The sequence below is a fragment of the Vigna radiata genome, unplaced genomic scaffold, assembly GCF_000741045.1.
Source record: "Vigna radiata var. radiata cultivar VC1973A unplaced genomic scaffold, Vradiata_ver6 scaffold_70, whole genome shotgun sequence".
Classification (NCBI taxonomy): domain Eukaryota; kingdom Viridiplantae; phylum Streptophyta; class Magnoliopsida; order Fabales; family Fabaceae; genus Vigna; species Vigna radiata.
In genome coordinates, this window is record NW_014542367.1 from 148,127 (window position 1) to 158,578 (window position 10,452).

Below are 10,452 nucleotides of genomic sequence, written 5' to 3' on the forward strand. Positions count from 1 at the left end.
AGAATTCTTTNACCAACTCCACACTGGCAGGTGAAGGGTAAGTCGTCAACTTCTCCCAATCTCTCCTCAAAATCTCCTCTCCAAATTCAGGAGCCAAGTCAGGTATGAAGGAAGCCTTCCTCTCCATCAGCAGCCTCCTTTCTTGCACAGTTGCATAGTGTTCCTCATGTTGTTTGGAGAGGAACCTCTGAGAGTCGAATCCTCTCGAGCTTTTTGGCATCTTCCTATTACCCCCACTATTTCTTCCCCTGCGTGATGCTGATGCCATTTCTGCAATAAATACAATTTGCCAAAAACTACAGAAATCTATTGTTAGGAGTTAATGCATCAACAAACACTTTCAAACCCAACAAAATTTACAACTGCGGGTGCACAGGTTCCCCTTTCCATTATGCAAAACATTCCACAAAAATACAGCAGACCGCCCGGCGGTAAAGAGGCTTACCGCCCGGCGGTATGCACCAGTTTGAATACCGCCCGGCAGCAGAGGCATACCGCTCGGTGGTGCGAGGGGTTTTCAAAAATTTTTCACCAAATCAACCCTAATCTCCACTCAAATGCTAATTCCTACCATGCCAAGCAATTTCAAACAACTTAATCGGTCCAGAACAATTCCTAATTCAACAATCCATGCAAAGAATCTCAAAAACCCTAAATTACCAATTTCCTAAGCATGTTCATCAAAAATTTCAAAATTAGGAACTAAAGAATGGAATGGCACAACTTACATGAGTGGAGATGTGAATGCTTGCAACAAATCTTTCAATTGATGATGGAGAACTCTATATCCACACTCCCACCAAGAAAAAACCCCAAATTTTGAGCAAGAAATTAAACTTTTGTGAGTGGGTGGTGAGGAAGTGTATAGAAATCCCTTTAAAACCCTCTTGAAAGTGCAAATCTGGAGCAAAGTGTAGGGAGACCGCCAGGAAAAACTCAAAGGGGCAAAGCAAAGTAAAGAAGACTTGAAAACACCCAGCTTTTAAAAAGCTAGGGTTTTAATTTTCGCTGCCACCGCCCGACGGCAAAGTGGTACCGCCTGGCGGTGGGTGGTAATTTTCCTTACCACTTTTCTTGCTTGCCTTCGTGTGATTTCTCCTAGTGGCTTCTGATCTTTGCCCTAAATTTTTCACTTTCAAGATTTTCCTCACTCAAATGCACTAGCACACAAAAATGAATTAAGACAGAATTTGGAAAACAAAAACAAACACAGAAATTCACATGTATGTACAACAATTGGGATAATCCCCATAAACACCCCTCAGTAGGTGTTAAATTTATTCTTGCTTGGTATCTTCTTTTGCTTCTTCTTTACGCTAAATCTCTTCAAAAAGTTTATCGAACCAAGCACATGTTTCCATACATCAATCATAGGAGCCTTAATCTTCAATTTCTCAAAGATTTCCATGAAGTACTTGAACCTATTTTCCTTCCTATGATTTTTCTTTTTATGAGGAAGGGGCTTTTCATATGACCTTTTCTTCTTTCCTCTCTTCCTCTTTTTCTTGATTTTATTCTCCCTTAACTTTCTCTTTTTCTTTTTCTTTTCTTTCTTTATTTTCACATTTTTTTTCTTTCTTTCTTTTCTTTCAACCACTGCTTTTCCTTTCTCATCATCCTTCTCACTCTCATTCAACTTTTCTGTTTCTATCTCCTCTATCTTTTCCACAGCAACAACTTTTTCTGTTTTTATTTCCTCTTCATACATCTCTAGCTCTTTTTCTTCAATCTTTTCCTCCTTGACAACCTTATCATTTGTAAAGATAGTGGCTTGACATTCTTCTTTAGGGTTAACTTCAGTATTAACCCTAATAATGCCCAGAGACTTCAACACCTTTGTTATCTCATCTTCCTCTATCTTTTCTTCATCAATAATCCCGTCATCCTCAAAGATAAGAGCTTGACATTCTTCCTTAGGGTTAACTTCAGTATTAACCCTAATAATACCCAGAGATTTCAACGAATGAGAGTGTTGTTCCTACAATAAATGTTCTTGGCTTCCCCTAACATTTCTTTTCGTACTGAGAATAATTCCTGCTATAAACGTTGTTTAGCTTCCCCCAACGTTTCTTTTGGCCTAGAGGAATGTTGCCCAAATTGGCTATGATCTAAGTTTGAATGAGTTTCCCACCAGTGATTGAAACTATTTTGGTAGGATCGAGTGCCTACAGAATCAAATTCTTGTCCAAACTGCATTCTGCAAAAATTAGGCACAAAACCCTAGAAAACATTTATTATAACAAAAATAAAAATAAACATAAAATCAGGTCAAATTCAATCAATTCACACTACTAGAAAAATAACCTCGAGTCCCCGACAACGGCGCCAAAAACTTGTTGACGGATTGGCAAGCGTACCAAATCGTTCAAGTAATATAATTGGTAAAACCCAATATCGTTCTTCCCAAGAGACTCGAAAGGCTTTCTTGTTCACGTGAATTAAAATAATAAGACTTGAAAATAAAAACAATTATATTGATTTGAGAACAAAAATATTAACATGCAAAAGAGATTGATTCAATTGACAAAAGAAAATAATGGATGAATGGAATTATTGGGGGTTTACAATTTCATCTAATCCTCTCTCTTTTATTTACTCCTCTTGAATTATTAGTCTGATTAATTAATTGTCATGCAACTTTCTTAGCCTATCTAACATCGAGAGTCATCTCAATATCCCACCTACTGAAAGGTCCCCTAGTCCTGCATTTTAGAAATAGGCTACTAAGATTTTTTTTGTGTTATTTCCTTTGTGTTTATTTGTCTCTTTAGTAATGATCTTTATGAACTTTATGTCATCCTTCTCTTTTAAATAAAATGAGCTTTTATGTCAATTTTATGCATATATTGTTTAATATAGGGGGAGATCATATTTAGGGGGAGCTCTTTACGTTAATCTTTTTGTTTATGATCAAAAAGGGGGAGAAACATAATTTAAGGGGAGAAGCATAAAAAACAGGTATTGCTTAACTCTATTGTTGTTTGTTAGATTGTATGTTTTTGCAGGACAGCCAAAGTTGCTTTTAAAACAGTCTTTTTGATCATCATCAAAAAGGGGGAGATTGTTACCAATAAGCAGTATTGGTAAATCTTGAAGACTTTTGTTTTGATGATGCTGCAAGAAGATTTAGGAAAGCTTTTCAAACTTTGTAAAAATTACATTTTTAATTGCAATAATCGATTATAATGAAGCAATAATCGATTATCACAAGTCATTCAGGAATAATCGATTATCACTTCATATAATCGATTATCACTTTTTGAAAAACCTNTAACGGACTTGAATANTCGATTATCACTTACAATAATCGATTATTCGTGGCAGTTGGGACCTGACTTTTGGCATTCAGTGCAATTGGCTATATATTTGGCTTCTGTAAGTTTCAGAGGTAACGTTTTTGAACTGATAGCTAAGTAGAACATTGTTTGTCAGAGGAAAGTTCTCAGAAGCATTCTTCAAAGTTCCTTTGCTTGGTCTCGTGAATAGGAGAGGCTCGCGAATCGTTGGTCGATTGCCGGAGAAAGCTCTCTTCGAGTTAGCAAGGTGCTCTGCCTAGTCTCGTGAATAGGAGAAGCTCGCGAATCGTTGGTCGATTGCCGGAGCGGTTCTCTTCGAGTTGGCAGAGTATTCTTCTTTCGGTTCGTTCATCGAAGGAAGGTTTATTTATCTATCTTTCATTCACTATAATTGTAATATGAGAAACATCTTTTTAGTGGAACTGTTAATCACTGTTTATAGTGATTAACGACTGGACGTAGATTCTTCTGAATTGAACCAGTATAAAAATTACTTGTGTGATTTTTCTACTCCCTGCACTTGTTACTTTTGTCTGCACATAAACTGTTTGATAAATTTTCTGATAGAAAATTGTTTTTCAAAAAAGGACCAATTTCTTTTTAAAAGTGACTGAATACGCTTATACATTACTCTTAGTTTTATTCCGCTGCGCTATACTCTTCAAACCATACCCCGCGGGTACCAACAACAAACCCTTAACCACTATTGCTCAACGCCCTAAGTGGGGCAACTAGGCGTCCTGCGGTGCACTGAAGCTAGCCCTAAGCGCCCTAGAAGAGTCCACCAGGCAAGTTTGCGCAAAGGCTAGCCCTCAACGTTGGCGCACCAAAAATCAGCTTCTGTGCAGTTTGTGCAAGTGGCGCTCAGGGCCCTAGATTAGGGCTCTTAGCCTGACTAGGTGGCGCTCAGGGCCCTGACCCAGGGCCCTCAGCCTTACTTTTCTGCACTGCATCTTTTTCTCTTTTTCTGTAGATATGTTTGCTTCTTGTGGTTGGTTCAACTCTATACATTGTTGGAGATTCTTCCAAGCACATTATTAGCTACAAAATAAAGGGATTGTAGATGAAATTACATCAAAGTAGCCCAAAACACAATTATTTATGAAAGAAAAGATAAAAGAGAGGATTTATAAAGTTATAAGCTCAAAAAGAGTTGATTTAGTATCAAAATTGCATCATAGATAACGGTAAATTTAACCGTTATCACTATGCATTCTTCCTCATCTGCAGATAAGAAGCTGGAGTGCAAGCTTGATGCTCTTGTGAATTTGGTGACCCAGCTTGCTACCAACCAGAAATATTCCTCTCTTTCACATTTATGTGGAATTTTCCTTTCTAGTGATCCTTATATTGATGCTTATCCATCTTTGTCGCAACATGTTGGCCCAAATGCTCCTCAAGCATATGCTGCAAACATCTACAACAACAGGAAACCATAACAGAAAAACAATTATGATCTGTCCTCTAACAGGTTCAACCTAGGGTGGAGGAATCACCCAAATATGAGATGGTCTAATGCTTCACAGCAGCAATAACAACAACCACCACCATTTCAGAATCAAAATGTTGTAGAGCTAAGTAGATCCCATGTTTGTCCACCAGTCTAGCAATACCAAAGACAACAACAGGAACAACAAGATATACCTGCCCAAACAATTCCTCAACCTTTCACTCCTGAGCTTACATTGGAGGAGTTAGTGACGCAGATGACTATACAAAATATGCATTTTGAACAGGATACTAGAGCTTCCATTTAGAGCTTAACAAATCATATGGGACAAATGATTACTCAAATCAATTAGGAACTACCATCTCAGACTGTGTAGAATCCAAAAAATGCCAGTGCCATCACCCTGAGAACTAGGAAGCAAATTCATATACCCACAGTGCCACTTCCAGCACCTACCCCTACACCTGCACCTGAGCTTGATAAAGCACAGGAGGGTGATCTTCTACATCTCAAGGAAATTTGAGGCAGGTGGACCTTCTTCTTCTTCCACTAGTATGTCTTCTAACTTGTAGCAGCGTCTTATCCCACTTTCATTCCCTGCCAAAGTGATTCAAAGAAAAAAGATGGAAGAGGTAGATAAGGAGATTTTGGAGACCTTTAGAAAATTGGAGGTGAACATACCTCTACTAGATGCCATCAAACAAATTCTCAAGTATGCAAAATTCCTGAAGGATTTGTGCACTCATAAGAGGAAGATGAAGGGAAATGAAAGAATCAGAATGGGCAGAAATGTATCTGCCCTAATAAGTAAATTTGTTCCACACATTCCTAAAAAATGCAAAGATCTAGGTACATTTTACATCCCTTGTATCATTCGAAACAGTAAGTTTGAAAATTTCATGGTTGAATTAGGAGCTTTCATTAATGTTACACCTCTGTCCATTTAAAAATCTCTTTCTCTTGGTCCTCTGCAACCTACATGTGTGGTCATTTAGTTGGCTAATATAAGTGTTGCACACCCCACAAGAGATCGAGGTATTGCAATTTAACTAGTGACCAACCAACAGAATTCAAGCTCCCATTAAAACGAACTGCAAAAAGAAAACTGAAATGGAAAACACTATAGCAGAGGCAATGCAAACTGGAAAAACGAAATGAACCTAGAAAACGATATGAACCCATAAAATGGAAATGAACCTAGAAAACAAAAATGAACCCAGAAAACGGAATAAACCTAAAAAATGAAATTCAAAACAGAAAACGCAATTGAACAGAACTACAAAACGAAACATAACTTGAAAGCAAAGTTGCAATGCGAAAATGAAAATGGAGTTGAAAGTGCAGAGGAGGCAAAAACAAGCAGAAGAGGCAAGAATAATAAACATAATTTTAATTCAACTTCAAACGAATTCAAAATGAACAAAAGAGAAGGAAAACGAAATAAAACCTAAACCCTAAAGGGAGGACCTCTCACATCCAAAAGAATACAATCAAATAGAATGCGCGCTCAACCTTAGGTCCCAAGTCAACCGAACTTTTAGGCCTTTCACAAATCTGACCCAAAATGGGCCCAAAACTAATTTTTGTCCAAAATACAAAGGAAAAACAAATTTGAGGTGGATAAATGAAGTGGCAAATGACGTGACATCTTCTCTTGAAGTCCAAAATAAAAGACCATAAACTACGCTCATAATAATAGGAACAATTAAGCTCTAATAATTCAAATTAATTAAAATATAACAATAAGAACAATTGAGAGAATAATAGACAATTAAGAACAATTCACTAATTAAATTCAGTGCAGAAAGCTAAGTGAATATGACAAAATTATAATTCATCAAGGGGAGTGTGGTTCTAGGTTCTTTGTTGAATAAAGGAGACCATTCTTTTGAAGAGCCAGATCTTCTACCTTTAATGTTAGTCATCAGCGCACCATATATATTCGTCCTTTGCCGTGACGAGGATCTATGTCTATGTGATCCAACCTAGTCCTTTTAGTTTATCGTTTTTCGCCACTACAAGCCCTATACGTTGTTGGTGGCAATATAATCCTTGTAGTATATCATTATCCACCACTCCAGGCCACTATCTTTGTTGATGACAACCTAGTCTGCCATAATTTGTCACTTATTAAGATAAGACAAGCTCATCTATAGAACCCTTGGTTTTGAAGTTTAACCAAACAATATGAAATGAAGAACTCTTGTTGAATGTAAAACAAACATCAAACGATAGGACATAAACCCTAAGTCAGAAAGAACAAATGTCTAGACAACAAGACTAACCTACCAGGAAGAAAAGTTGTAGACGATCTTTCGAGAAAGAAGTCTAACACATAAGACATCACATAAAAGCCCAACTAGGCTATTAAACTAGAAAAATAGGACAAGCAGAAACAATAAACATTAAAATTATATTTAACAGATTATATACATTGTCTAATCGATTATTTCTACCAGAAATGCAATGTGCAATATGTTTAAACTTATGATTCATTTACATACAATGAATACATGTACCAAACATTTCAAGCACAAACACAGAAATGTTCAAGCAATTGTTATGCCATTTGTTGTGCAAGAAACCATAAAACATTTCTTTTGTTCATCATCAAAAATATATATGTGAAATGGGTATAGCTAGATATAGCTCCCTCTATCAACAATCTCCCATTTTTTTATGATGTACAAACAAGAAATATGCTTTTTAGCTACTCTCTCCCTTTGGGTATCAACAAAAAATGGCAGAACAAGTAACATGGAATAAGTGCTAAAAGAAACATAAAAAGTAATCCTTACAGACCATTCAAGAGTGTGATGCTCCCCCTATTATTAAGAGATGTAGCACTATACCAGTTTGAGCAGTAAATGATTGATCGCAATAGTGTGTCAGGGCTCATATCATCCTTTGAAACAATATAACAATTATATATAACAGATCAGAGTATTTATACTGAGTTAAAATTAATGTAGCAAATGATACCATATGCAGTTGATAATACTCAAGATGAGGTATGTAAGTATTATTACAATGTATGATATCATCTAATGAAGCAGCATAATGTATGAAAAATGATAAAGAATATTTGCAATAGAGGTGTTATTTCATAATGAAGCATAATTTTAAGTTTCAAAATGATTTTGATCAATATGCAACATATGACATGTATCATATGCTAAACATGCATATAAGAACAGTTAAAACATGTTGATCAATTCAAAAAAATAGTTATAAGCGTGTTAAACCATATGATCACTTAATCAATTACATTACTTATGTAACATATTAAAATAATTGCAGTGCAAATTATTTAACAGATTATGAATTCGTTTAATCTGTTAAATTTTGTGAATACGATCAGATTCATGTTCTTTATCATTTAACATGTGATGATCATATTTATACCTACAACCACAACTTTCTCAAAAATGTTGAGTGTAAGTAACATGATAAACAAGATAAAAATAGTACTTGTGTAGCAATGTATGATTCATGAATGAAAATGATGAATGATCATAAAATAAAATGACATTACCGATTATTTGCACTCAAATCAGTTTCATTCACTTGTACACTTATGGATAATCAATCACAAACTTGATTCATACATTTGGGTAAAATCATCAAGATTCTTGTAAGAAAGTTATGCTGAAACATTTTGATGAAATTTGCACTGCTGGTGTATTACTCTAAGGATCATATTCAACCTTTGCAATCAAGTGGATTGTGTTCCTGTGCATGTTAGCCAGGAGGAGAGAATCATGGTGTTCTTAATTGGGAGTTGGGATTGCTCTCAAGGTGTTCAGAAAGTTGGGATTACTTTCCGGGTTGGTGAGATTGTGAGGTATTCACATCTTGTACTATAAGTGATATTGAGTAGGGAAGGATAGTGCACTGAGAGGGGATATCTCTGTATTCTTGCTTGTATACTCTATCATTATAGTGGAATCCCTTTAACTAAGGTTGTTTAAGGAAGACTGGATGTAGGCTTGGCCAAACCAGTATATATTGTAGTGTTGATCTTTCTATCCTTTCTCCTTTAGTGTTGATTCATATACTTGTGTTATTGATTTCAAGAAAACTCAAAGATTTTGCAAAGATTTTTAAAAGAACATTGTTTAAGAAAAATCTAATTCACCCCCTCTTGGATTAAGATATAAGGCATCATATTTCTAACAGAAAGAAATACTATATATCTAGTGCTTGAGGCAATGACGCCGAAAGTAGCATGAAGGAGTAAAGAGAAGCATGAATAAGCGAGACGAAAAAGAAACACGAAGGAGCAAAATGAAAAAGAAACACGAAGGAGTGAAATAAAAAAGAAACACTAAGAAATGAAATGAAAAAGAAACATGAAGAAGAGATTAAGGAAAGTGAAAACCTTTTCTCAAATATTTTTAATAATCATAGTGGTTATCTTAAGAAGCATTATCTATTGTGTCCCCATAGAGAGCGCGTTTTTAAAAAAGTGCTATCAATTGATTTATTTTAAATTATGAATTAAAAAAATATTAATTATCTATAGATAGATCTTTTTTAGAAAAACATTATTTATTGTCATAGGTATAGATATCACTTTTTTTAAATAAGCATTATCAATTCTTCCATACACTCATAGATACTGCTTATTTGAAAAAGCGTTATTTATTAGGCGTTATCTATGACCAATGTTGTAGTAGTGACATAGAATCACAATGTTAGAGATTAATTTCCTTTAACTTTAATCCAGGAAAGAGTTCTAAATCTTCTAAACATAACAACTTTGTTCTTAAGCTTTTCTTTTGGCAGAAAATAACGTTATCCCGTAACACCTCTCTCACACCTATGTAGGGTTTTCAGTCTCTTTTCCTCATGATTATGGTTTCTACTTTAACCTACTATTAAGTTTATTTTCTAAAATCTTTTTAAAACCTCATTATTTCCATAATATATTAAAATAAATGATCTCTATCTTAATTAATTATGATAAATCTCTAGATAATATATTTTATTTAAATACTTTTATTCTACTTGATTATGATAAATTCATACATACTATATTTTATTTTAATTTTTCTTAAACTACTTTAATTAATACATTAATTTCACTCTCCTCACTTTAATTAATTTTTTAATCTCATTCACAATAAATATTATAATTATTAATACACACCGCACTTGCCTATAAAACAAATAATAAACATATAATATTATGCATACAAAAAAAAATCAAACATATGACCACCAACTTATAACAAAGAACTCTAACAATTGGTGCTATACTTCGCTACGACAATACTTATCTTTTATTATTTTAATTCATGATAGTCATGCTCACCATCTTTCTAGATAATTATTTTTCCTAGGTCTTACACTCTTGGCCTTCTATGGCCTCAACCATATATCATGACCTTTGCAAATTTGACTTGACTTCTTTAACCTCAACAACACATCCTCACCTTCTTTGGCCTGAATGGCACTCTACATCTTCAACCTTAGCAACATGTCTTGGTCTTCTTTGGCCTCAACAGTAGTCAACCTTCTTTTTTCTCAATGGCAGTTAGCCTTATCTGGCTTCAAAGATAGTCAACCTTCTTTGAGCTTACCAATTGTCAGCCTTCTCTAGCCTAAAAACCACTCGACTTCTTCAGCCTTAACAACACGTATCAACTTTCTTTGGCCTCAACAACACATTTCGATCTTGTTCAGCTTCAAAAGCAGTGGGCT